This window comes from Triticum aestivum, chromosome 6A (genome assembly GCF_018294505.1).
Source record: "Triticum aestivum cultivar Chinese Spring chromosome 6A, IWGSC CS RefSeq v2.1, whole genome shotgun sequence".
Lineage (NCBI taxonomy): Eukaryota > Viridiplantae > Streptophyta > Magnoliopsida > Poales > Poaceae > Triticum > Triticum aestivum.
Window position 1 is genome coordinate 3635385 of NC_057809.1, and position 25838 is coordinate 3661222.

General features: G+C 46.4%; 1 long non-coding RNA gene across 1 annotated transcript; it reads right to left on the reverse strand.

The window, feature by feature from the left end:
- Positions 1 to 5989: 5989 nt before the first annotated feature.
- On the reverse strand, positions 5990 to 9095 carry LOC123129905 (uncharacterized). The gene is made up of 6 exons (XR_006463688.1): positions 8432 to 9095; positions 8212 to 8358; positions 8029 to 8121; positions 7885 to 7935; positions 6368 to 7801; positions 5990 to 6280 (listed from the first exon to the last, which is right to left on the reverse strand). It is a non-coding gene; the product is annotated as an uncharacterized lncRNA (long non-coding RNA).
- Between the last annotated feature and the right edge of the window lie 16743 nt (positions 9096 to 25838).

Sequence of the window (25838 nt, forward strand, 5' to 3'; positions counted from 1 at the left end):
TCTGTACTTATCCTCAATTAAAAAATTTAAAAAAAAACCTACAAAGACAATGAATTAACACAGCATCGACCTGCATAGACAATGAAGCAACACAATACCAAAAATACCATTTTATTCAGCTAAGGCACTTAAAAACAACCAAACTTAATTATTTAAATAAAGAGGACACCAAGAATACCAATCATACATTTTAGAGGACAACCTATTAATTATTTAAATAAAGAGTCACTTTCTTTTCGAAAACAAAATTAGTTAGCATCCACGCCTGTGGGCTAAGGCAACTGAATAGTTGCTATATATCATCGAAAAATGTAATAAGAGCGAAAAACTTAAATTCCAAATCTTTGGATGGTACACTCAACTGAACAGTTCTCCCTTGGGTTGATAGGGTGGACCCAAGACTTATTGCCAGTCGCTTCTTCTTTCTCGTGTTCGATCTCTCTTCTCTGGCACGCTCTCGGCATCCCCCCCCCCCCCATTCATGGCGTCTAGCGCGTAGAGCATCTAAGGCAGTACCACTATAGTGCAAGGCGTCTTCACTGCATTTCTCGCAGGTTCGTCTCTTGAACACCTATGATGGAGAACCGGAAAATGTATTGCTATGCACCGCCCCCTCTGATGATCAACTCATAAATCAGAAAGATATATACCTATAGCAATTACGCATATTAAAGTTCAAAAAAGAATTGGGTCAAGCACAGGTTTTATTAATTCTATCTGTAAATAAATTATGTATTGCAGGCAGCCATTAGCACTCTGAACACAGGGCTCTAGTTCACCAACCCCCATCTACTTCTCTCTTGCGCACTTTCCCGCAGGTCCTCCACTCATCGCGTTTAACAGGTAGAGCATCTAGAGCAGTACCTTGATAGTGCAAGGCGTGCTGGTGCAGCGAACACTCATCTGACGGGCCGACGAATTTTCGACACTGCTTCCAGATTCGCCCCATGAACACAGACGACCGAGCATCGAAAACCCTATTACTACGCACCGTTCTGACCCGATTTGCTCTTTTCATGAGAGCCGTTCAGATGTTCAAATGATCTAAAAATTGGAGCGACCTCACGCATCAAATTGTGCACCGCACAAAAAATGTTTCTTTAAATTTTCCTAGTATCGTTTTATTTTTTTCTGATTAGGTGCGGATGAGTCTGGGCACCAAAACACCGCACTTGCCAACTGCTAGACAGCATCATAGCAAGTTCCTCGTAGATATCTTGTGCACTCTACATCTTTCTAGTTGTGCACATATAATCATAAAGACACCACTATCAAGATACTTTCTATGCCATAGACTCTACAAATCCATACTAAGATATTTAAGGATATGAATATACAAATGCATCTTTAAAGGAATGTCACCGGTTAATCCAAGTAGACATGTATTCAGTCGCTTCTTTTTTTCTAGCATTTAAGTGGATCTGATTTAAATATGTTTTAAGATGTTTGTTCTGAAAAAAACTTTTATCACAAAAGCAATTTGAAATTTACCACGAATAATATCTATGGTCGTGATTTGACAAAATAATTACAAATAAGTATGAAAGCTTAGTACAAACAACTATAGCAATCACACATAATAAATTTGAAAAAAGAAAGGGCCTAGGCACAAGTCTTCTTAATCTATTTGGCAAAATATTTACAAATAAGTATTAAAGCTTAGAATAAACACCTATAGCAATCCCACATAATAAAGTTCAGGAAAAAAAACGGGCCAGACACAGGTCTTTTTAATTTTGACTGTAAGTAAGTTTTGCATTGCAAGGGATGATGAACTTCTTCACCGGGCCTTATCTACTTCTCACTCGCGCCCTTTCCCGCACGTCTCCCACTTGTGGCGTGTAGCGCGTAGGGCATCTAGGCAGTACCGTAGTAGTGTCGGGCGTGCTCGCTACCAGTGCAGCGAGCACTCACCTCACGGACCAGCGCCTTTTGGGCACTGCTCGCAGATTCGCCTCCTGAACATCGGCAATCGAGCGGCGAGCAATGCTGGTGAACTTCGCCCATCGTACACCGGGTTTGAGCTATAAAAATAACCCTGGGCTCTCTTCTTTTTCTCTATCTCCACAAGGTGCCCCATTCCTTCTCCCTAATTTTGACCTTCCTTTCTTCCTCCAGTGGAAAAAAACTGAGAGGAAGCCCCCAATGGAGAGTGTGATCTCATAGTTGATCATAATTCTCATGGCTGGGATGCTAGCAGCATTGCTTGGCTTCTCGATGCTTCTGTGTGCAATGATCCTAGATGATCGCCATGATGCTGCTGCCCGAGCGGTGGCTCTTCGAGGCAGTGGTGCCCGAGCGGTGGCTCTCCGAGGCAGTGGTGCCCTTGCCACTTAAGGAAGATATGCTTCGTAGTTCTCTACTTAAGCTACCTACAAGATATCATATTGCCCTCTTTCATTTTTTTCGCATTTCGCCATTGGAGGGAGATATGCTTGGTAGTGTTCTACCCGAGCTACCAAGGAGATATCATATTTCTATCCTTCATTTCTTTTTCTTTTTATTCCTTCTATAGGTGCCCGCACCTTGCCGGTTTCATGGCTTCTCTTATCTGTGCTTGTTTACCTTGCCACATGTTAAAGGTAATCTGCAATATATATCTGTTGCTGTTTTCCCTGGCGATTATAGACTTTATTGGATGCAAATTAGGACTTGGTGTTTCACAAGTTGTACATGGCTAAAGGCTGCACATGTTTTTTTCTGACAACAGGAAAAATAAAATGAAATCGAACTGCGCAGATAATAAATAAACACATTATTAAAAAAAGAGGAAACACACATGACCTTAGTTAGTACACCACAGTCAACATACATGACATAGAAGTACAAAGACAGATAATTTTACACATGGGAAACTACGAAATACGACCTGATCTCCTCAATGCAACGATAACATCTAAGCAATCCCGTTCCATCTTCGATTTTAATTTCAGCAAGCCTCAGATTGTTGACACCCTATTCCATCTTTGCCTGCTCACCTACCGCTTCCCCGTCCATTCGCTTGGACATCTCTAACCATTGAGCGTTATCCTCCAAGATGGCATCAGCAATCGCCTCTTGCACTAAACAGGAACTATAAAATGTAAATTTGTCAATAAAAAAGTGTACATGTTAATTTATCAGTAGGTAGGAAATGCAGTATGTAACCATGCAGCTAGAAGATTAACACCTCTCCATATATCAGTCTTAACCCAAAAAAAATCCAAAAAACTATAATAAATCTAGCATAAATTTGTAGTCAACACCAAATCTGAAAGAACTAACCATGTAAAAACGGAACTATAAACGACGAATGATTTCTTCATAGACTACATTCCTTGTGATTGCCGAATGTTCTCCGTTCTCATCTTCAATTAAGAATTTTAGGCCCTTCCGAGACGTAACACGCGAGACAGCTACATACAATTGTCCATGTGAAAAAACCGGATTCCTCAAATACACACAAATCTTTGATAAAGTTTGCCCTTGACTTTTATTTATTGTCATCGCATAACACAACCGAATTGGAAGCTGGCAACGACGCAATGTGAAAGGCCATTTACACCCAGAAGAATTAAGCACAATACGCGGAACACAAACTCGTTCCCCTTTATGTGAACCAGTAATGATTTCACCTTCTATAACTCTGTGACCAAGGCGAGTGACAATCAAGCGTGTCCCATTGCATAAACCAAGAGATTGATTGATATTCCTTAATAACATAATAGGCACTCCGAGCTTCAAGGTAATCTTGTGGTGAGGGAAATTATTAATTTTAATTGAATTAAGTAGCTCGGGCGGATAGAACAGATGAGCATCGTCACTATGATCAGTGGACTTAGAAATAGTGTCACAGCTTAGAAAATCCATCGGGAAACCAGGAAGCCGTCCGAAAACAATATCATTGATTTCATCCACCACAGTGTTTGTAGGGCAAACAATAGCTCGGGTAGATAAATACTCCGTATTATTGTAATTAAGGAAAAATGAATCATAGACATAATCAACAATAGCTGACATATGGTCTGCTTTAGGCTGAAGCAACAAATCACCAGGTATTTGAATCCAAGACGGCACAGATTCATCACCTTTACAGTGCATAGGAACAGAACCAGTTCCAATACTCTGTACCCATTCAGAAAATTCAGAAAGCTCTGCTCTTTCATTATGAGATAAACCAGGACATCGAAGACGCATATTGCAATGAAGTTTCAAAACTTTTATATGTTGCCACAACGGAGAAACAATCAAAGATGCATTAATGATATCATCCCTCGCGCCACCCTCTATAACCGGTAATATCTGTCTGAAATCACCACCAAGCACGACAACCTTTCCACCAAAAGGTAGCAGAGCATTTTCCTTATTTTCAACAGAAAGAACATCTTTCAAAGTCCGATCAAGGGCTTCGAAACACCAACGGTGTGTCATAGGAGCTTCATCCCAAATAATCAAGCAAGCTTTCTGACACAATTCAGCCAAATGAGAATTTCTGGAAATGCTACACTGACTGCGATCAGTAATGTCAACAGGTATCCTGAACCTAGAATGACATGTGCGACCACCAGGCAGGAGTAAAGATGCAACGCCCGAAGAAGCAACAGCAAGAACAATTCTTCTTTCTGATCATAAATTGGAAATGATAGAATTCCAAAGAAATGTTTTACCAGTCCCACCATAACCCGATATAAAAAAAGGGCCACCTTTCCCGACATGAATAGCATGTACAATCTCGTCATATATGGCACTCTGTTCACAATTTAATTTTTTATATGTAAGCTTAGCCTCAATTGCTAATTTGATTGCATCATACCTCATTTCTTCTGCCACAAGTCTATTTTGACAGTCGGAATCTACTGAAATCGATCGTGTTGTCAAATTAAACGCTGACAAACACGATCCATTCTTAGCAAAAAGGGAACCAAGTTCACGCAAAACTTGTTCATACAGAAACTCAGGCGGCACAACATATTTTCGGTTGCCCAATGCCATTGAAAGACGATAAGAAATATCCTCTGCCATACTCGGCCAATAACGCTCAAAAAGAGCACGACCATTAGATATTTCACAATGTAACAATACTGCCATAAATAGATGGCGCAGCTGAAACGGAGTAGCCCAAACAATTGCTTCATCAAACAACCTAAACCACTCATTATCATCTCCTACCAATCCTCTGGCTTGGCAGGCCTCCTTGAAAGTATCATAAAGAACATCATCGTAAACTCTGAGATCTTCAAAGCAAGTAGCACCAGGAACAATCATAAGCAACATGCGAAGAAAAAATAACTCCCCTGTGCTTGGATGCACATGGTAGATACGACCAATCTTATTGCCAAATTTTTGCTATCGCTTCCGCTTTGACCATATCTTCTCTTATTTAGAAGGGAATTCCAAATAAGTTAATGTCCGAGCACTAAAATGTTGCTGGTTAGCTACAAACCATTCGCTTAACATAGTTTTATGAGCAGATGGATTACTTCGTACTCTTTCCAAATCATCAGTTTCATGAAAAATAACTCGATTCATAGCAGGCATATGCACCACTAATCTCTCGACAGAAGGTTGTCGACCATGAATATCATAGCCAAACATTCTCCAAAATGATTCGCAAGCAGATAAATACCTACAGCAAACAACAGAAAACTGAATAAATAGGATAAATGAACAGAATACACATAGAGTAAGCAGAACAAATTTACAAACCAATGTATTAACCTGCATTTAACATATTCATCGATTTCATTCCTCCCAGTTGGATTACGGACAGCATACACACTTCTATTTTCATTTTCAGAACGGATTCGGAATCGTGCTACATCAGGGCCTTTTGTGAGATACTTAAACAAATACTTAAGAAGGTTTGTCTTATTGCACCACTCAACATTTATATGAGCCTCAAACTTTTTGAGCAATTTCATATTGTAGGGAACAACCCATTGATTATCCAAACGAAGAGTCCCCTTCTTTCTAAGAACAAAATTAGCAGAGGGGCGTCGACGATATACAGGAAACCCCATCTCATCCACCATTGTCTCACTGTTAAAAGACTTTGGAAATCGCTTTGAGCAAGTGCCATCTTTCATACAAGGGCACTTGTCATCCAACATACCACATGGGCCGTGAACCATGAATTCATCCACAAGTGTATATCACAAAGGGTCAACCATTGGATCTGGTAACTCAGCACACACCAGATTATCTATAAAAGCAGGCGAAGGATCCTTCGTACTCTCTTTAAGCCAGATAAGAGTATGAGTATGAGGAAGCCCTCTCTTTTGAAATTCCACCACATACAAATCTGAAAATCGTATAACCAAAATAATGATAATTAAATTCAAAGAAGGAGACCACAATGGTACAGTAGGGAAAATAAATAATAACTCACAAGCTTGAATAGCTCCAAATGCTGATCCATCCTTTACATCTTCTAAAAATTCTTCAAATTTTATATTGAAAACACGCGTAACAATGTCAGGACGATCAACGTGAGTCTGACCACCTTCATGTGCGAGAGCATCAACAACTTCTTGCCACTTTGGATTGCATGTAAAAGTGACAAAAAGATCGGGAGCACCATATTCGCGACAAATAGCCATACCATCATGGTAATTAAGCACCATGTACCGAGGGCCACCCGTAAAACTCGAATGTAATATAAACTGAATCCCCAAATTCTCACCAGTTGATCCACCCTGTCCGACAGCATCAGTAATACCTTGATACGTCTTAGAACGTAAATCATCTTGTTGCTGAAAGTGAAAGTCCAAACGATTAGCTTCCACACAAGAATAAGAATTCACACCTATCTGCTGGCTCAAACGACCGCAACAGGTATAAGGATTTGGCTCCCCCCGTCTATAATGGAAGTAATAATTATAGTATTCCATCATAGATACTTGCCCTCGACAAGAACGACCACGTAAACGTCCACCAATATTACAATGCCCATCTCCATGAGGCCCACCAATAGCAATATACTTGATACCAAGATGAAATCCTTTGTCACCAAAGGGAAATAACAGAGGATACTGTAGGGGCATAAGACTCGAATTCAACAAAGAGATATGCCGAAGAAAACCAGAGCGAGTTTCAGCAATAACATCAAATCTTTTACATTCAGGCGTGTAATCGCCGACTATAAGAGCAGCCACCTCACATGAAGCAGGACCAGAAAAACGGTCACCATGACCACCGCCTTCATCACCCATAAAATGTATAGCCACCCTAGGAGCAGAAAGAGAACACAGATTTGCCCTAGCCATTCTAAACTTATGCACCAATTTATGATGCCTATTTAATATAGCAATAAGAGAAGCCACAATGCCTGGATCAGGATCAAGCGTTTCAGCTCCTTGACGATCAAAGGCACTAATTCTCAACTGCACTTCATCAGCAGAGTCCACCATATAAAGCTGAGCATACTTTGGCGCACTATTCCCCGAAGGAAGAAGAGGACCAATACGATGATAAACCACCCCATTCATCTTGAAGACATAGGGACCCCCGCCAACATTAATACTCTGATGAACTCGAGCGCCAAGAGATGTGAAGCAAAACATAGAATTGTAATGCCTAATCAAACGCATGAAACGGCTAGAGACAGGACCTCAATCAAACTTAATCAAATCCTTAAGTGGAGATGGCCAATCGGGAAATGAAGGCAACGACACCTTGCCTCCCTTGCAGCAGCCAGTATACACTGGAAGGCGACCACCACCAGTAGCATAACTCTTACAGCCCTCCAGAAACCAAAATGAAGCATGGCACGCCGGGCAAACATACTCAGGACCACCATAATAAGAGCGAACACGTGAAACGCCTGGCAAAAATAACAAAATAAGCAAGGAGAAGGGAAAACAAACAGACAAAGAATCCAAAGAGCAGAATATAAAACTGAACTACCTTTAAGAAGTAATATATTTTCCTTAGCAAATGGCGGCTCCATAGCATGAACTACAAGACAAGAGAAACTTTCGATCTTCAACCGATCGGGAGCAAAGCAGTTAAAAGCCGTAAACATAACAAACAAAATCAAGAAACACACACCTCTTTTTTTGCTGGTGTAATAATCTCGAAGAATCCGTCGCTTCCGACGATTCCAAACAATATCAACACGACTAACAACAGGTGTAGGAAGAACTACACAAAGTAAACATGGAAAAATATTAACCAGGCAAACACATCGAAGCACATAAACAGTTGTAAGGAGTACAAAATAAATAAACATACCAGAAGGAGTCGGTCCACGCGAGGAACCAGACAACCAACCAACAGTAAAATACGGACGACACAAAACTTCCACGTCAGATGCAGCTCTAACAGCAAGAAGACAAGGATCAACCAGCTCTTCAAGTACAGGCCGAACGTTCCTTCCAACTGCAAAAGTCAATCAATCAGCAATATTTTTCTGAAAACAATAGAAAAGGAGTTCAAAAAAGAAAGCACCCACCAGACGATGAATCTACAGGACGCTTCCCACGACGGATATCTTGCCGTGCCTGGTGTCGCAGCCGCGCCTCATCAGCACTCGAACCTGAAAACACACAGCCACGTAAAAACAACCAATTTTTTTTTACCAAAATCACACATAGCTAATAACAACCTAAAAGGAGCAATACTCAGGAGGAACAGAACCACCTTGGGCAAGAAACCTCCCATCAACAGCACCAACCGGCAAAGAAGAACCCACCGAGGAAGAGGAACCCAACGACGTGGAGCGAATACGCTGGGAAGCATGAGCATGGGAACGAACCATAACAGAGACAAAACGAACAGTAAGAACTCAGCAGGGACACAAACGAAGACTCGCCTCCCTCCCAACCATGCACAAAATCTCACGCATGGCGAGAAAGCTTCAATTCTGATCTACATGACGAAGAGAGATGCAACCAGGATGGAAGGAGATGCAGCTTTGTGGGAGAATTCCCTGTGCCAGCGACCAAGCTGGGCACTGCTAGAGCCTGGCCAGCGACCAAGCTGGGCAGGCCAGCGACCAAGCTGGGAACCGCTAGAGCCTGGCCAGCGACCAAGCTGGGTAGGATAGGATGCAGCAGCGCACCACCATCTCGAGAGGCTGTGCGCAAAGACGAAGGACAGGAGACAGCGGCGACGTATTGCTGGGTCGGGCTTGTGGAGAACGTGAACCAACACCAGACCAACTATTTATAGGCAGTCAAAAGAGAAAAAATAAAGATAGAGCCCATCAAAAAAGCCTAGAAGGCAACGTGGCCATCTATTGAATAGCAGTCACCTGACACAAAGGCACCGGACGTGGCAATCATGCACAGATTCGGACGTGCTAGAACAACTCCAGCAAGCAAAAAATAAAACAAGTCCACTCTAGAAAACCAGCCTGTATACGTGTCACTCAAACAAGGACAGTAAAAAAAATTCAAAAAAACCAGAAAAATGGAACCCTTACGGGCCTAGTATTCTTGGTATTTAGATAAAAACTATAGGTGGCAAAACGGGCCAGCTCCAGCCCGCGAGCACGCCGGCACGGCCAGCCATGGGCCAGGCACGGCACGGGCTAAACGGGCCGTGCCCGGCACGCGGCACGCCTTGGGCCATGCCTGGGCCTGCAGCCTGAGCACGTGGGCCGGCACGGCACGGCCCGTTTATTCTTTATATAATTTTCAGAATTTTTTTATATATGTATACCTAAAATATAGCCTAATAGGCCTAAAAATCAGCCCAACAGGTTGAAAATATGCGGCCCAGCGTACTAAACGGGCCAACGTGCCGGCCCGTGTGCTAACTGGGCCGTTTGTGGGCATGGAAGCACAGCACGCGGGCCGACACAGCCCGTATAGTAATCGTGCCCTGGCGGGCCGTGCTGGGCCAGGCATGATTACGATGGGTCGGGCCGGGCCGTGCCCGGCCGGCCCATTTGGCCAGGTCTGATTAAAACGGCACCTGATCAAGAGCTGCCCTAGACCTCGGTGACTAGCATCGTATGCAAGAAAATGAACAATCTGAATGTCGGGTACGTCTATGTATCGCCAGCAGTGAGTCCTACCCACGGCTCGCCCAGTTAATACGTCACGTGTCGTCATGCTGCCATGAAACAGAATTCACGAGTTTACGTAAAGACACTTATCCCTCAAAAAATGTAAAGAAACTTTACATAGATATTTGTCAATGTTAAATGTGTGTAAACAATGTTTGTGACATTTAAAAAGAGTCACTTGTTCCAAAAAATGTACGTGGAATTTAAAATATTTTATAAAATGTAAAACGAAATGTCCGTGTAATTTCCAAAAAGTGTGTTACATTTAAAATAATGTTCATGTGTTTCAAAATTTTGTTCATGAAATTTCATAAAAAAATTGTACAATGTAAACAAAAATTGCACACTTCAAAAATACTTTACTTCAATTTTCCATTGTGTATTTGATTTTTTTTCACACATATTCGGAAAAAAAATGCAAACATGTTTTTGTAAAAAAATATTAATCATCTATTTGAAAAATAAATGTGCATAAAAAATGTACAACGCGTACGAAAAAAAGTAGACATCTAAACATATGTTTGAAAAACAATGTTAATCATGTGTTTCAAACAATTTAAATGTGTATAAAAAATGTTCTTGATGTATATTAAAAAGGTAGTCATGTATTTTTTTAAAAGGGTGAAAACCGAAAAATAAAAAACAGAGAATGAAAGAAATAAACCCAAGGGAAAAGGAAAAAAAGAAAAAGGGAGCAGAAATCAAAGGAAAACCGAGGGAAAATGAAGGGAAAAACCATGCAAAACGGTGGAAACCGAAAATGTCGAGTTACAGTAAAGGGCCAGCCCGTCGTAGTGCCTCTGGAGGCGAGACGTCACTCCGCCTGGCTTCGGGCGATATATAACCCTGGCGTGACTACCCGATATCTACAGTACCCCTAAAAAGACCCGGATATGGACAGGCGCAGTACTGAAGCCAGCCAGCCAAGCGTCAGGGTAGTTCCCAGTCATATCGAAATCACTAGTTAAGGAGTACTCATTACAAAGAACGCTCCCACCTTCCCAAGTGGCGCACAGTGCGCCACTTGTCGCAACCTGGAAGTTTTTCTTTTTTTCGTAGATTTGTTTATTCAAAACGTTTAATCTCTTAAACCATGCGTTCATATCTCGAACCGTTTTCTTCCGACGTGGAAAAACAAGCACAAGATTGGCCTCGAAACGTCTAGCCGTTGTCCAGTTTGTGGAATGGAGGAGGACAATTTCCATCCATTTGTGAGGTGCCGGTTTGGGCGAGATTTGTACTTGGCCATGGCTGAATTGTGGTCCGTACCACCACTTGAATCATTGAAACCCATTGGGAAGGAATGGCTACTGCAGGTCCTAGCTCCTCTAACTGATATTCAGAGAAGTATGGTGATGCTAATCTTTTGGAGAAGCTGGTATGTCCGGAACGAAATTACTCACTTCAAACCTGCCCCACCTATGGTTGTCTCGACACGGTTCTTACAGGAATATATGGATATTTTGTTCTGCATCAAAATAAACCCCCATATGGACCTGGCAAAGGGAAAGCACAACATTAATTCTGAACAAAGAGCCGTACCACAAGTGCAAGCCCCTGTTACTGAAACTTCATGGAAACCGCCTCAACAAGGTTGGGTCAAGCTTAATACGGATGGTTCTCACTCATCGGAAGGTGGTGCGGGAGCTGGGATGATATTGCGGAATGTTGATGGCACTATTGTCTTCTCAGCATGCAGAGCTTTGTTCTCGTGTAGAGACGCATTAGAAGTGGAGTTGTGTGCCTGCATGGAAGGGTTGTCTTTTGCAATTCAACGATCTGATCTTCCCATTGAAATCGAGATGGATTCGAGGGTGGTGGTGGAGATGCTATCCAGTGGTGTGGTGGACCGTTCAGTTTATGCTTCTTTAGTTGGTGAAATTAAATTTCTATTAAACCTTAGGCATTCTTGTATTACTCATGTCCCTCGCTGTCAGAATAAAGCGAGTGATAGGCTTGCCAGTTTTGCTAGATTAGAAGGTCGGACCATGACATGGGTTGGGTCAGGACCTGAGGATGTTGTCAAGCTTGTCCTAGAGGATTGTAAGGACTTGATAATTGAGTAATACAAGTTTGTTTACCCGCAAAAGAAAATCTCGAACCGTTTTGACCGTTAGATTTCTCACGTCGAGATCTTCAAAACTAGATCCCATGTTGACAAGTTTTGACGAACTTTTTTTTCATGAAAAAACCGGATGAAAAAACCGAACCGGGAGCATGGGTTTTTTCCCTTTCCGAAAGAGGAACGCCCGTGCTTCTCGCGAAATCATAATCGTGCCTCTCGTGGAAGCAAAACCGTGCCTCTCGCCGAAGGAAAAAAAAGAGAACACGCGTTTTTTTCCGTTTCCGGGGAGGCACGGCCGTGCCTCTCGCGAAAGCACACCCGTGCCTCTCGCGGAAGCAAAACCGTTCCTCTCGCGAAAGAAAAAAAATAGAGAACACGTTTCTTTTTCATTTCCGAGAGGCACGGCCGTGCCTCTCGTGAAAGCACAACCGTGCCTCTCGCGGAAGCAAAACCGTGTCTCTCGCGGAAGAAAAAAAAACAGAAAAGGCGATTTTTCCTGTTTCCGAGAGGCACGCTCGCGAAAGCACAACCGTGCCTCTCTCGGAAGCAAAACCGTGCCTCCTACACAAGGGAAAAAATGAAAAACGGTTTTTTTTCCGAGAGGCACGACCGTGACTCTCACGAAAGAAAAAAAACGTGTTTTTGCGCGCAAATTTTATTTTGAATTTTTTTCTCCAAAAGTTAAGGAAGACCGGTGAAAAATCGAAATGTCAAAGAAAATGTTTAAAAAGCTGAAAACGCGTGCGGAAAAATAAAGAAAGCAAAATCCGGAGGAAGCGTCCAGAGCGCGACACGTGGCAGGCGGCTGAGAGTGCGCCAAGTGGCGCTGATCGTTGTGAGGCTCTCGTAGGAGCGCTTGTTAACTAGTTGCTCTCCATTTATATTAAAGATTTTAATCGTTTTCTAAACTGGTTTATTGACCAGTTTTATTTTTCTTTCTAATTTATTTATTAATGACTTTATTTATATTTAAATAGTTTTTGTTCCCATAGTGTATTTTGTTTCTATTCGCATTTTTTCCTTTTTTTACCTTTTCTTTTCTTTTGGTTTTTCGTTTAGGTTGACTGTTTATAAAAAAAATGTTCATATTATTTTTCAAATATGTCTGCTGAGCATTTGGAAAATATTTATATCACCTTTCTATTTCCTTATCTGCTTATTTTTCCTTTTCTTTTTTGTTCAAGTTATTATTTATTCTTCATCTTCTAATTTTACTTTTACCTTTTTCCTTTTAATAGACCGCTGTGTCAAATTTCACCAAATAGTCATTATGTACATAGCGTGCACCTTCTCTGGTTTTCTGGGTTTTTTTCTTCAATTGTTTTGGGTGTTTTATTGATTCTTGTCTGGGTTTTCTTTGTTTTTTCTTCTCATTTTTTAAAAACATGATATTTATAAATTCATGAGTTTTCTCAAATTCTTACACTCCATTTGATCCGCCGGGTGGGGGTTGGTTTCACGGAGGTATTCCCGGGAGTTGATTTTGAGCATGAGTTTGCAGACCGCCGGGAAGCCATGCATGCAGCAGATTAAACAGCACGGTGATTGCGGCGGCGCCACCGATCAGACACCACCCGCACAGTTCTTCGATCTCACATCCGGCGCTCAAAAGGTTGAGAAAGACGGCGAGTCGACGGTGCCGAGGTCGGCCACGGAGTATTCGTGTATCGTGTAATCTTATAAAGGGCTAAATATATGTTGCTCTAATTAAAAAGAAAACTGCTGAAAATACTATATATGTGTACTAGGTTACAGATAAAACTAGGTAATTTAAATGCAGAACTAAAAGATATGAGCTCTCACATCCTGCCGCTAGATAAAAACAACAAAGAATATTGGAGCAGGCGCACAAGCCTTGGACCAATGTGACGTAGACGACGCTAGCAAGTAATTATGCTGCGGACAGAGGTAGATCACCGGCGGCGCCGGCGCCCCATATTGGGACGGCCATGAGAGGCGGTGGACCGGCGATGACACGAGGCAGCCGACCTTGGACTTGGAGGGCGCTGGAGCCGGATCGAGGCCACGTCGACACCGCCGATGTCGGCAGGGCAGGCACGCCGCCACCGACGATGAGCCGGCGTGCCGAGCCGCGGGAACTCGGACAACGACCACAGCGACGGAGCAGTGCGACCGCGCGCCAACTTATCCAGGATCGCCGAAGCAGGCCAAAGGCGGTGGCGGCAACAGCAGAACCATTCTTCTGACCGTACCAGAAATGGATTAGGTGGTCTACATCCGGCCACCTTGCAGTGGACGCAGCGGCTGGCGTCGTAGTCGTAGCCACGGCCGCCGCCGACGACCACCTCCTCCAGAAGCAGGGCGTTCCGCGCAAAGTACTTGATGAGCCGGGCCTGGAAGCAGGTGAGCTCCTGCCCGTCGAACCGCACCACCACCCTCCTCAGCGAACGCCGGAGGCACTCCAGCGCCGCGGCCCCGCTCGGACCGGCGGAGAGCTGATCATAATGACCCTCGTAGGAGCACTCCGACATGGCGCTGGCGGCCGCCATCTGATCCGTTGGGTCGGGATGATTGGTTTCGCGGCGGTACTCCAGGGAGCTGAATTTCAGCCAGAGCTCACGGACCGCCGGGCAGCCGCGCAGCAGGTTAAACAGTGCGGTGACTGCGGCGGCGCGGTCGGCCAGACACCACCCGCACAGCTCTTCGATCTCGAGGCGCTCCAGGTTGGGAAAGACGGGCATGTCCGCTGTGGCGAGGTCGGCCATGGAGTATGCTGCGAGCTTGAGAACCCTGACGTGGCACGTGGCGGCGAGCATGGAGCGATATGATGCACCGCCGCAGCCGCACCGCCTCCAGGCACGGGAAGTCGAGGATGCGCCGTCGGCCCTTGAGCTTGCAACCGGTGAGCTCGAGAGTCCGGAGCGCGGCGAACGGCAGCAAGCCCAGGGAGAGGCCGTGGTACGACCACTGCGACAGGGCGGCGTGCGTGCAGTGCCGCGGGCCGCCGTAGTCCAGGCACTCGAGCCTGAGCTCCTCCACGCCGGAATCGTCCTCCACCTCATCCTCGTCATCCTCCTCGTCTTCGTCGTCGTCCCTGCTGCAAGCGGCGGACAGGATGTCGTCGTGCATGGTGCCATCGCGCATGACCCTTCCTTTTCGTGCGAAGCTTGATTTGCCTCGCTGGTTGCTTCCCGTGTTAGCTGTTTTGTTTTCTTCGGCCTCCTGTGTGTGACGCATCCATCCATTTGTTTTTTGGCCCGTTGTCCCTGTGTCTGTTTGGGCCTGTTTCTTTTTATCTTTTTCTTATTCTGCGTTCTCTACTAATAAGTGGCAGAGTGCTTTGTCCTTTTTTACTCTTGATTCACTCGCTTCATCTCTATCTTCTCAGTCCTATTTTGACTTCTTATTGATTTGGTGTTGGCCTTCTCTACCCGTAAAGGAAGGGTCTGGCGCTGGTAGCTTGTCTTCACTCTATATTTTTTTGCTTTTTGCTTTTTTTTTGTTTTTTTCTCTTTTTCATTTTTTAAGTCATGGAATTTTTTCTTCAAACTTGCTAAGTCACATCTAGATGAAATATAGTTCACGTCTAAATTTCTCACCACATGATCTAGAGTTGTAATTTTCATGCAAATTTTATGATTGTCCGCTGCGTATGACTTCCTTTTGATGTTTGTGTGCGCATGTGACCTGTTGGTCGCGTCACGTGTGCGTGTGGGCTAGTCTTTTTGTTTGTCCTGGACCTAGACTCGGCTGGTTCTTTTTGTCTATGTCCGTGTGGAGAGCACCAATTAGAAGAGCTAGGGGCAAGTATTTTTCCAAAGTATTTCCTGTTCACCACTATCTATACGCACTCTCTTCTGATTTTTCCCTTGTTTGTTTTTTTCCCATTATTTTCTTTTGGTTTTAAACTTTATTTTCATTTTGTTCATAAAATTTATGATTTTTAAATTTCATAAGTATATTTTAAGATGACTCGTTCTGCGGGCTGCAGCTTTTCTCACTCTATGTTGTGGGTGCGATTCAGTTTTTGTATAGAGTAACATGACTCATTGCTCTCTCTCTTTGTCCCGTTCAGCTACGGTTCGGTTTTTTTAAATTTTCTTTGTTTTGTTTTTCTATTTTCTTTTTCCCTTAGTTTTGTGTAGTTGTTCCAATTACGAATTCACCCTTGACTCGCATTTAGGTCCATAATTTTGTTTCATTCCAGTTGCAAGCCCATCCTTGACTTGCAACTTGGCATGTAATTTATTTTTCATCCCACTCGCAAGTTCACCCTCAATTCGTAACTGGGCTCGTAGTTTGTAGTTGTTCTAGTTGCAAGTAGACCCTTGACTTGCAACTCATATCTTTGTTTTGTGTACTTGTCCCAATTGCAAGCACACACTCGTCTTGCATCCCGTATCGTAGTTTTGTAAAGTTAGCCTAGTTGCAAGTACACCCTCGACACATAAGGCCCATAATTTGTTTCATCCCATGTGCAAGCCCACCCTTGACTCGCAACTCGGCATGAGTGTTTTGTTTTCTTATCCCAGTTGCAGATCCAAAATTGACTCGCAACTAGACCCGTAATTTGTTTTATCCTAGTTGCATGTACACCGCCGACTCGCAATTAGGTCTGTACTTTGTTTCATCCCGGTTACAAGCCCACCCTTGACTCGCAACTCGGCATGTGTGTTCTATTTTTTTATCTCGGTTGCAAATCCTGACTTGACTCGTAACTGGACCCGTAGTTTGTTTTCTCCTAGTTGCAATTCGACTCTTGACTCGCAATTGGGCTTATAGTTTGTAGTTGTCCTAGTTGCAAGTCCACCATCGATTCATAAGTGGGCTCATAGTTATCTGAGTTGCCTGTCCACCCCGGCTCACAACTGGAGCTTGTGTTTTGTTTTTCATCCCGGTTCCAAGTCCACCCTTTGACTCACAAGTGGGCCCATAGTTTGTTTCATTCTAGTTGCAAGTCGATACTTGACTTGAAACTAGGCTCATACGTTCGTAGTTGCCTCGGTTGCAAGCCCACCCTCGTGACTCGCAACTTGTATCGTAGTTTTGTATAGTTGTCCCAGTTGCAAGTCCACCCTCGACTTGCAACTAGGCACGTAGTTTGTTTCATCATAGTGGCAATCCCACCCTTGACTCGCAACTCGTTATGTGTTTTGTTTTCCATCCCGGCTGTAGGTCCACCTTTGAATCGCAACTAGGCTCGTAGTTTGTTTCGTCCCAGTTGCAAGTCGACCTTTGACTCGCAACTGGGCTGGTAGTTTCTTAGTTATCCTAGTTGCATGTCCACCCTCGGCTCGCAATTGGGCTCGTGGTTGTCCTAGTTGCAAGTCCACCCTCGACTTGCAACTGAGTATGTGTTTTGATTTCCATCCCGATTGCAAGTCCACTCTCAATTCACCATTGGGCTTTAAAATTTGTTTTTTTGCAAGTCCACCCTTGACTCGCAAATGGAACCATAGTTTTGTATCGTTGTCCCAGTTGCAATTCCACCCTTGATGTGAAACTGGGGCCCGCCGATCCTTTACTTTGTCCCAATTGCGACAAGATCCTCGACATTTAATTGGGGCTAGCTTTTTTTAATCCTAATTATAAGTTCACACTCAGATACACAACTAGCAGTCTACTCATTGTTGCCTTAGTTGCACCTCCACCCCTGACATGCAACCGGCCCCCATTTTTTCTAGTTGCAAGTCCATCCTCGATATGCAACTTGGGGTGGGGAGCCTGACCCTTTTGTCCCAGTTGCAAGTCCACCACCAACATGCATCTAAGCGTGACCCATTTTTTTGTCGCAATTGCAAGTGCACTCTCTACATGCAACTTTGAGGGCTAACCCTGTTTTGTTCTAGTTGCAAGTCTACACTCAATACGCAACTAGGCTCTATTCATTTTTGTCCCAGTTGCAGGTCCACCCTCGACATGCAACCGAGAGGGGGATGTGGACGACCCATTTTTGTCCCTAGTTGCACCTACACCTCTGACATGCAATTAGGGGGCCTACTTTTCCCCAAGATGCAAGCCCATCCTCGATGCGCAACTGGGGGTCGACCCATTTTTATCCCAGTTGCAAGTCCATCCTCAACATGCAACCGGGGGCTCCGACCCTTTTTCTCACAGTTGCAATTCCATCCTCGAGATGCAACTGGGGGCTCGCCTTTCTTTATCCCAGCTGCAAGTCCACGCTTGACACGCAATTTTTGTTTAGTTGCAAGTCCAACTACACAGCGACATGCTTTTTTGCCCAATGTAATTTTTTAAAATTCACAGAATTTTTTCTAATTTTTTTAATAATCATGATCATTTTTTGAAAATTCATGAAAATTACAAAAAACTTTTAAATTTCATGATTTTTTTTGTATCCATGAACATTTTTTCAGTTGTCAAACATTTTTATATCTTTAATATATTTTTTCCCAATTTCGTGACCATTCTTAGAATTCATGAACATTTTTAGATTCACAAAAAAAATTCAAATTTGTGAAAAAAAAATACACAAACATTTTTCATGTCCGCAAATGGGGTAAGAGGATTGACCTAGAGTCAAGTTGGAAGATGCTCGCAAAAGAAAAGAAAAACTGAAGGATACGTGTTGGCTTGCCTTCTTCTTACCTTTGCATGGTGCATGCATGCACCACGAGACGTCCTTGTATAAGTCAAATTTAGGACAACATAAGAACCAAGTTTAGTTTGGGTGGCTAGCTTTGCCAGCGACGAGGTAGCCAGTGTAGGTTTGAACCCCGACGCGACAAATAAGTGGACGAGTTTCTCAATTGTCTTTTTTTAGTTGGACTTGCCATCCCAAGACAACAAACAACGACAAAGGTGGAAGGTGGAAGGTGGAAGGTGATTAAAAAAACACATGACATTATAGTTAGATGTGAGATAATATCTCACATCTAGATGTGACATAGTCAGACCCGCTAGGCGTGTGACGCAGTCGGCATGGGCCTGGAGGGGAATGGGAAAAAAATCCTATGCGACCCGGGTCGCATACGCTTACCGTGAGACCCTGTCCAGCGATGGACACTTGGCAAGGACCCCTCAACGCAGGCCATTAATCCTTTGTTCCATTAACTTCCGCAGCGAAATCCCAAGTCCCTTTTCCATCTTCCTCTCGCTCGCCGTGGGAGCCGCCTCGGATGCTCTCGCGGTGTTCCTCGGCTCCCGGAAACTTTGACCTCTCCGGCTCGCTGGCCGCGGCCGCGGCCATGGCCGCCGTCCCCGCTGCTCTACCCCGTCTTTCAAGGCTGCGTTCCTTGGCGCTCCGTCAGCTCGTCTGTTGGTTACGTCGCTACCCACCGGAGCTCCGTCCACGGCCATCGTCCAGCTCCCCCGCCGGCCATGCCTCCACGGCCACCATCAAGCTCCTCTGCAGCGCTGCATCTCGGCACATGGGGCTGGAATCACGTGATAGATGGAAGGAACGGGAATAGCTAGTTGTTAGTGGATTTAGAGAATTAATTGGCTTGCTTTTTTTAGGCTAATTAATTGACTTGCCTGCGTTGAGGGGTCCTTGCCAAGTGTCCATCGCTGGACAGGGTCTCACGGTAAGCGTATGCGACCCGGGTCGCATAGGATTTTTTTCCGGAGGGGAATGCCCAATGGGCATTCAGTCCACAATTGGGCTACCTTCCCAAATAAATTAGCAAAGGCCCAAAGAGCTCATTCGATTCTTGGATGGCAAGGTGATGCCAAATCTGAACGAGAGCTCCTATTTTTAGGCTAACCACATGCTTTATTTATTGATCAATAATGTTCTGAGTAATACAACATATATCAGAGGTCTGTATAAGAGCTAAAGATGGCGACCAACAAAGACGCTAAATGCGTGTCTAGCGAGGCTATGTGCCGCAACATTTTAGGCCCTTCCTTGAAACAGGAAAGAGCAATTTCTGAAACTCTGAAGACATGATCCGAGTTTCTCATATGATGTGTCCATGATTTCCTTTGTTCCCTTTCTTTGATATTTGCAATGATTTCTTTGCAGTAGTCCAAGCCGACAACAATCTGTTTTTTCCATCAACTAGTTTGCCAGGGCTAAAAGTTCCGTGCAAGCTATAGAGGTTCGAGAGTAGTTGGGTCAGTTATGCTTGTAAATACTCTGGCGGACGCCCCCATGTGCGAACCCCTGCTATTCTACAGATGACATGTTACGGCCTCCATTCCCCGTGGCCCAATCACCACCGACGCTGGGGCCCCAACCACTGCTGCACCCGCTGGGCCGGAACGGCCCCGTCGACAAGTCAAGCCCAGAAGTCGGCTGACGGCCCAAGTCTGGGACACCACTCGCTAGGGTTAAGTACCACCGGATCCCCTCCTGCGTGAGTTGGCGTTGATGTAACTGGCTAGGCGGCGGCTCTCTTTCCCCGATCCCCCTTTCTTCCTCCACCGAACCCCAATTCGGCCGGAATTCTTGTATCCTTGATCCTGTGTGAGAACTATTGTAGCGGGAGCCTAACAAGTGGTATCAGAGCCGTCCCGATCCGCCACCAAATTTTTTCTCCCCACCATCAATCTGGTCGGTCGTTTCCCCTCTATTATCCAGACGCGGCGAAGTGCTATGGAGGAGATCAACAAGGCTCTGGCTGACCTGACAGCGGCGATCAGCAGCATGTCCACCCAGATCAGTGAGATCCACCCGGTGGTTCTCGAGCTTCAAGGATGGCGCCCGGCGATCGAGCGATCCGTCGAAGAGTTGCGGGCGGAGGTGACCGATCTTCGCCAACACATCCAGGCACCGTGCTCAGCGGACGCGCAGGCGCCGGATCCGGCGCTGTTGAAGGAAACGGCACCCCCAATCCGTCTCTCTGACCTGCCGCCCCTGCTTCCAGACATGGCCGGCACGTCTCTCCATCAACCAGGCGAGCAGCCACACGCTCGCGGTGACGGCGGTCACGGGCCCGATGGCCACGACGTCGTACTTGATCTTCGGGGGAAATCGGTCGGTGAGATTCACACCCCACGATTGCCTCCGGCCACTGGTACGTTCGATCTCCTTCCGTATGGCGAGCAGTCGTTCTCAGGGGACCGGGGATATCACCGTTTGCCACCACCGCCGCGGTTCGATTTTCCTGTTTTCGACGGGACGAACCCGAAGGCTAGGCGTCTTAAATGTGAAGCTTACTTCCACATTTGCACCCTTAGTCCTGACACTTGGGTCAGTTGCGCCGCCATGTATTTCACGGACGGGGCTCTCACTTGGCTCCAGTCCTCCCAAGCTCACTTGCATTATCAAGATTGGGGGGGGGGGGGTTGCTGCCGCGATCTGCGCCCAGTTTGGGCGTGAGGAATTCCAGAACCTGTTAAGGTATTTAACAGGTTGAAACAAACAAGCACAGTGGCAGAATATGCAGAACAATTTACTCAAATTATGCATCACCTCCTAGCACATCACCCCTTTGGGATCCTGCTTTCTTTGTTACCTAGTTCATGGAGGGTTTGCAACGTGATATTCGTGCAGCTGTTGTTTTGCATAGACCACAAACTCTGGATACTGATGTGGATCTCGCATGTTTGCAGGAGGAAGTGGTGGACTCATTCCGGCGGGATGATCGGCGTCACTCATTTCCACCATCGCTACCAGCGGTTGGACGCGCTACACCGCGCACGGCACTGCCGCTTCCACTACCCCCGTCGAAGCCAAGCATCGGGGTACCGGATGCGCGAGGAGATGATCGCCGCGACAACGACAACAACAACAAGTCCACCTCTAATGAGGACAAGCTGGCGGCTCTCCGTGCTTATCGTCGCGCCAAGGGTCTTTGCTTCACCTACGGCGAGCGGTGGAGTCGCGAGTACCGGTGCACCCCTACGGTACAACTACATGTCGTCGAAGAGCTCCTCGAAATGCTCCAAGGCCAGCCTACCGAGCAAGAGCAACGGGAAACAACACCGAGCAAAGCGGACTGCTGTGTTCTGTCCAAGGAAGCCCTCGAAGGTGCCGAATCACCCACAACAATGCGGTTGCACGGCTGGGTGCAGGACCAAGAGGTTTGATGTTGGTGGATTCTAGATCCTCCCATAGCTTTGTCAGCTCGACCTTGGCTCATCATCTGCAAGGGGTCCAGAGCGCGCACCGGCCACTATCGGTGCGCGTCGCTAATGGAGGTGTTCTTCTAAGTGACCTGGAGATACCCAAGTGCGAATGGCGTTCCCAAGGGGTCAAATTCAACACTGACCTGAAAGTCTTGCCCCTGGGATGTTACGATGTGATATTGGGGATTGATTGGCCGGCTTGCCACAGTCCGATGCGAGTGCATTGGCTGGAGAAAACAATGGATTTCCAATGCAACAGAGTTCTCGTGCATCTCTGCGGTGCCCGTGCTGATGTTACTCGATGTGATCTCATCTCAGGGGTGGAACTGCATCACCTGCTCGAGCAAAAGGCAGTCACCAGGGTGGTCCAACTATGTGCTACTGTACAAGATATGAAGCAACCCCCATTACCGACAGCCATTGGGGATCTCATCGAGCAGTATGGTGTGTTGTTTGAAGAGCCAAAAGGGTTGCCGCCACAAAGAGCCTTTGACCATTCGATTCCGCTGGTTCCTGGAGCACGTCCAGTGAATCTGTGCCCATACAGACACAATCCAGCACAGAAGGATGAGGTAGAGAAGCAAGTGACCGAGATGTTAGCACAGGGCATCATTCAGCCCAGCGTGAGCCCTTTCGCATCTCCGGTCTTGCTGGTGCAGAAAAAAGACCTCTCTTGGCGATTCTGCGTCGATTACCGGCACTTCAATGCGGTAACCATCAAGAATCGTTACCCCTTACCAGTCATCGAGGAACTCTTGGATGAGTTGGCAGGCTCCCAGTTGTTTACAAGCTTGGACCTACGAGCAGGCTACCATCAGATCCGCATGAGGCCGGAGGATGAGCACAAAACGGCTTTCAAGACGCATCACGGCCATTTCGAATTCAAGGTGATGCCATATGGTGTTACGGGGAGTCCATCAACCTTTCAAGGAGGCATGAACATTTTCCTATCACCACTGCTTCGCAAGGGCGTACTGGTTTTCATCGATGACATCTTGATACATAGCGAAGACGAGGATTCGCATCTCAGCCTGCTCCAGCAAGTCTTCCAACTCTTGAAGAAACACAGCCTGAAGGTCAAGCTTAGCAAGTGCTCCTTCGCGCAGCCAAAATTGGTCTACCTGGGCCATGAAATCAGTGGGGATGGTGTTCGCACCGATCAGAAGAACATTCTGGCCGTTCAGCAATGACCTGTGCCCAGCAATACCAAAGAAGTGTGTGGGTTCTTAGGACTGGCAGGGTATTACCGCAAGTTTGTTCGAGGATTCGCAGTCACCAGCCGACCACTCACAGATTTGCTCAAGAAAGGCGTCGTGTTTTGCTGGACAGACCTCGAAGACTGTGCTTTCCGTGCCCTTCAGCAGGCGCTGGTTACTACGCCGGTGCTGGCGCTAGCCAACTTCACAAAAACCTTCGAGATGGAGACAGACGCATCAGATCAAGGCATTGGAGCAGTACTCTCCCAGGATGGGCACCCGATCGGGTAGTTAAGTCGTGCGTTGGGGCCACGCAACCGGCTTCTGAGCACATATGAGAAAGAAGGCTTGGCAATCCTGATGGTAGTTGATCACTGGCGAACCTACCTCCAGAACGATGAGTTCATTGTGCATACCGATCAGCGAAGCCTCATCCACCTTGAAGATCAACGCCTGGCCACTCCATGGCAACAAAAAATAATGGCAAAATTGTTGGGACTGCGCTATCGCATTGTGTACAAAAAAGGAGTTGACAACCGCGCCGCAGATGCCCTCTCGCGCGTACCAGGGCCCCCCAGGGCGACTTGGCAGCTATTACCACTGCAGTACCAACCTGGCTTGAGGCAGTCCAACAAGGGTACGAGGGCGATCCTGCGGCTGAACGCCTGCTGGCTCGCTTGGCCACACAGCAAGGCAACCTTGATGGGTATACATTACAGGAGGCATTATTCGACAACATGGGCGCATTTGGCTAGGTGACAATGTGGACTTGCAGAAACAAGTACTGGATGCACTACACACAGGAGCAATTGGGGGCCACTCTGGATTTAATGCAACCTACCGACGAGTTCGGCGCTTGTTCACCTGGCCTGGACTGAAACACCATGTCAAGCTTTTCGTGGAGGCATGCCAGATATGCAAGCAAGCCAAACCGAAACGGGTCCGTTACCCCGGCCTCCAGGAGCCACGGCCGGTACCCAACCAAGCCTGGCAAATGATCACAATGGATTTCGTGGAGGGTCTTCCCCGCTCCTCTGGCTGCAACTCCATCTTAGTGGTTGTGGACAAGTTCTCCCGCTATGCCCACTTCATCGCTTTATCCCACCCATTCACAGCCTTCCAGGTGGCGCAGGCGTTTGTGGCTCACATCTACAAGCTCCATGGGCTGCCCGAGTCCATTGTCTCTGACTGGGATCCAGTTTTCACGAGAACCCTGTGGAAGGAGATGTTCTGTCTCACTCATACCAAGCTGCGGATGAGCACGGCGCGCTACCCGCAAACAGACGGACAAATGGAGCGAGTCAACCAGTGCCTCGAGACCTTCCTTCGCTGCTTCGTTCACGTGTGCCCTACCAAATGGTATGCCTGGTTGCCTCTTGCTGAATTTTGGTATAACACTTCACTGCACTCTGCTATGGGATCCACTCCATTTGAGGTTCTCTACGGGCGTGCGCCTCGCTACTTCGGCATCATCGACCCCATCGCGTGTGCCTCCCCGGACTTGTCGGACTGGCTTCAAGACCGCGCGCAAATGGAGGCTCTGATCCGTCAGCATCTTCTCCGCGCTCGCCAAGCCATGAAGGACTCCGCCGACAAGCGTCGATCTAATCGGGTGTTCGCCGTCGATGACTGGGTCTTCCTCAAGCTGCAACCATATGTGCAATGTTCGGTGGCCAGTCGTGCCAATCAGAAGCTGGCCTTCTGTTACTTCGGGCCGTACAAGGTTCTTCAACCCATTGGCGTGGTCGCGTATGTCGTGGTTCTAAGCCTGACAGTAGAGTGGGGGGTAGGTATGGAGAGGCAAGGTCCTAGCTATGGAGAAGTTGTAAGCACAAAGGATGTACGAGTTCAGGCCCTTCTCGGAGGAAGTAATAGCCCTACGTCTCGGAGCCCGGAGGCGGTCGAGTGGATTATGAGTATATGAGCTACAAGGTGCCGAACCCTTCTGCCTGTGGAGGGGGGTGGCTTATATAGAGTGCGCCAGGACCCCAGCCAACCCACGTAGGAGAGGGTTTAAGGTGAGTTAAGTCTGGGGCATTACTGGTAACGCCCCACATAAAGTGCCTTTACTATCATAAAGTCTACTTGATTACAGGCCGTTGCAGTGCAGAGTGCCTCTTGACCTCCTGGTGGTCGAGTGAGTCTTCGTGGTCGAGTCCTTCAGGCCAGTCGAGTGAGTCCTCGTTGGTCGACTGGAAGGCGACCTCTTCTAAGGATGTCCTGGGGTAAGTTACTTGGATCAGGTCCATGACCCTACCCTAGGTACATAACCCCATCATTAGCCCCCGAATGGATTGAGGCTTCGAGTGAAGAAGGAGTTGATGTCGTTTCCGATTAACCTTTGCGCTCTAGTTGTGCGCTGTTCTGGACCAAAGAATCTCTTCGTTGACAGGGAGCAATTTGCCTTCAGTCGACTCGATCCATTCTATCTTTGCGTCGAGTGATCTTTCGGGCTTCGACGATCTCCGAGCGATGGATCGCCGGAAACACCGCGTCTGACAGACTGATTTGTTGTTCGCGGATTCCGCGGGATGCGAAATTTGGGGACGCGCGCGAAGCGGGGCGGACCGCGGCGTTCGGATGGGACGGG